Here is a 3,256-nt window from a genome sequence, read left to right as displayed (position 1 = left end):
CCACTGGTTGGAGTCATACCTTGCGCAAAGGAATATGGTGCTGGTTGTTGGTGGCCAATCATCTCAGTACCAGACATCGCTCAGGAGTTCCTCAGGGTAGTGTCCTCGGCTCCAACCGTCTTCAGTTGCTTCATCAAAGAACAAACAAAGAACAAAGAAAATTACAGCACAGGAACAGGCCCTTCGGCCCTCCATGCCTGCGCCGATCCAGATCCTCTATCTAAACATGTCGCCTATTTTCTAAGAGTCTGTATCTCTTTTCTTCCTGCCCATTCATGTATCTGTCTAGAATCAATAAACTTCCTTCCATCATAAGGTCAGAAGTGGAAATGTTCACTGATGATTGCAAAATGTTCAGTTGCATTAGTAACTCCTCAGATACTGAAGCAGTCCGTGTCCACATGTAGAGAGACCTGGGCAAGATTGGGCTTGGACTGATAAGTGGCAAGTAACATGCACGCCACAAAAATGCCAGGCAATGACCATTTCCAACAAGAGTGAATCAAACCATCTCCCCTTGACAGTCAATGACATTACCATTGCTGAATCCTTCACAATCAACATCCGGGGGGTTACCAATGAGCAGAAACTGAATTGGATCAGTCATATAAATACCGTAGCTACAAGAGCAGGTCAGAAGCTGGGAATTCTGCTGCAAGTAACTCACCTCCTGTCCACCATCTACAAGGCACAAGTCAGGAGTGTGATGTAATACTCCCCACTTGCCTGGATGAGTGGAGCTCCAACAACACCAAAGAAACTCAACACCATCCAGGACAAAGCAGATCACTTGATCAGCACTCCATCCACTACTTTAAATATTCACTTCCTGCACCACCAGTGAACAGTGGCAGCAGTGTGTACCATCTACAAGATGCACTGCAGCAACTCACCAAGCCTCCTTCGACAGCACCTTCCAAACACCCAACCTCGACCACCTAGAAGGACATTGGATGAATGGGAACACCACCATCTGCAAGCTCCCCTCCAAGTTACACACTGTCCTGACTGGGAACTATATCACTATTCCTTCACTGTCACTGGATCAAAATCTTGGAACTCCCTTCCTAACAGCACTGTGGGTTTACGTACAACACATGGACTGCAGCAGCTCCAAAAAGGCAGCTCACCACCACCTTCTCAAGGGCAATTAAGGATGGACAATAAAGGCTGCGTTTGCTGACAACGCAACCACTAGGTGGCACAACTCGCTTTCTCCCCCTGCTTTGCACCGGCCGCTTCCACCCTCCATCGTCGCTCGCTCCAGACCTCGCTGCTCCCCCATCCTACTTCCCTGGCCGATTGTCTCCCGATCATGTCACCCCATTCTCCAGTCGTTCGCTCACTCCCCACCCCCCCTCCCCTAAAGCCACTAGCTCTAGGCTGCGCTGCTTCCCTTCTCTCGGCCACTTGCTCCCACGTTTGTCCAGTCTCCACGCGCCGCCCGAAGAAGCAAGGTGGGCTGCAAAGTGTGACGTAGGAGTGAGTAGTGAGTGGCCTAGAGGAGGGAAGTGGCACGGCCTAGAGCTAGCGGCTGGAGCGGGGGTTGGGGGGCAGAGAGCAAGCGGCCATAGAGCTGGATGACGCGAGTGGGGAACAATTGTCCAGGGGAGCATCGAGGTGTACAGCGAGCGGCTGAGGGGAGGAAGCGTCGAGGCCTGGAGCGAGTTGCCGAGGGGGGAGAGCTCCAGCCTCAAAGTCTCCTATTCAGCCGCTTCCTCCAGCTGAGTGAGGGGCTGGATACCTGATGACGCTTTAGCGCACATGTGCGAAGATGGACCAAGCGCGGATATGCGATGATGTTGGCGCTGCGCAATGACATCATCCTCCACATGTGCCACTTAATCCTGGCAAGATGTAGCTGTGCCTATGCACAGCTTGGCACAGTCCGATGATGTCAGCGGGCCGCTCCGTTGACAGGAATCACATTGTGTCAGCAGTGCCCACATCCCAGGAAAGAATAAAAAAGAGATTTACCACAATGGTAGCAGGGTGAGGGATTTCAGTTATGTGGAGAGATTGGAGAAGCTGGCGTTGTTCTCCTTGCAGCAGAGAAAATTCAGAAAAGATTTGACACATTTGTTCAAAGTCATGAAGTTCTTCAATAGTTTAAATAAGGAGAAACTGTTTCCAGTGGTAAAAGGGTCAGTAAGCAGAGGACACAGATAACAGGTGATTGGCAGAAGAACCAGAGATGACATGAAGAACCATTGTTTACACAGCAATGTGTTGTGATAAAGAAAGAAAAGACTTGCATTTATATAGCACCTTTCAAGACCACTGGACATATCAAAGCACTTTGTAGACAATGAAATACTTTTGAAGTGTAATCACTGTTGTAATGTCAGAAATGCAGCAGCTAATATCCACAAACAGCAATGTGATAATGACCAACTGATCTGATTGAGGGGCAAATATTGATCACAACACCAGGGAGAATTGCTCTTCACTTGTTTGAAATTGCAGCATGGGATCTTTTACATTCACCCAGACATGCAGACCAGGTCTTGGTTTAACATCACACCTGAAAGGCAGCACCTTCAACACCCTCAGTGCTGCACTGGAGTGTCAGCTGTGAAATCTGAACCCAGAAGCTTGTGATTTCGAGGTGAGTGTGACCAACTGAGCCACAGCTTTTACCTGAGTCTCAATCCTTCTACCAACAATTTCTATCGGGTCTGTCACGACCCCTCATGATTGTGAACACCTCTATCAAATCTCCTCTCTAAAGAGAACAACCCCAGCTTCTCCAATCTATCCACAAAACTGAAATCCTAACCACATGTTGCAGAAATCGATTTTTCCTCAAGTTCCTTCTGGTTTTGTGAGTCACCTTAAATCTATAACCTTCGGTTATTGACCCTTCAGCAGTTAGAAACAGTTCCTCAGTATTTACTCTACCTCAAACCTTCAAGGAAGATCTGCAAAGTAACTGAAAATCAAGTTGTCAGAAGTGGGATTTAAACACATGCCTCCAGTGAAAGCTGCAACCTGAACAGAGAAGCTGAAACCGCTCAGTCACCTCAACTGTTCAGACCTTTTTGACCTCGTCCTCACTTCCGGACTTTGAAAGGTTCACTCAGTTCAGGAACTTGTTCAATGTTGCTGGAATGCTCAGTGACTGGGATATTAACTCCCCCGGGTTTTCCTGAGCTTGTTCTCGGTCTATGGGGATGTTTGTCCTGGGCTGTGGAATCTTGCATCCCTGTAATGGACATTAACCCACTGATTGAATCTGTATTCACTGCTTTCCGCT

This window comes from Heterodontus francisci, unplaced genomic scaffold (assembly GCF_036365525.1).
Source record: "Heterodontus francisci isolate sHetFra1 unplaced genomic scaffold, sHetFra1.hap1 HAP1_SCAFFOLD_43, whole genome shotgun sequence".
Lineage (NCBI taxonomy): Eukaryota > Metazoa > Chordata > Chondrichthyes > Heterodontiformes > Heterodontidae > Heterodontus > Heterodontus francisci.
This window is presented reverse-complemented; position numbering follows the sequence as displayed.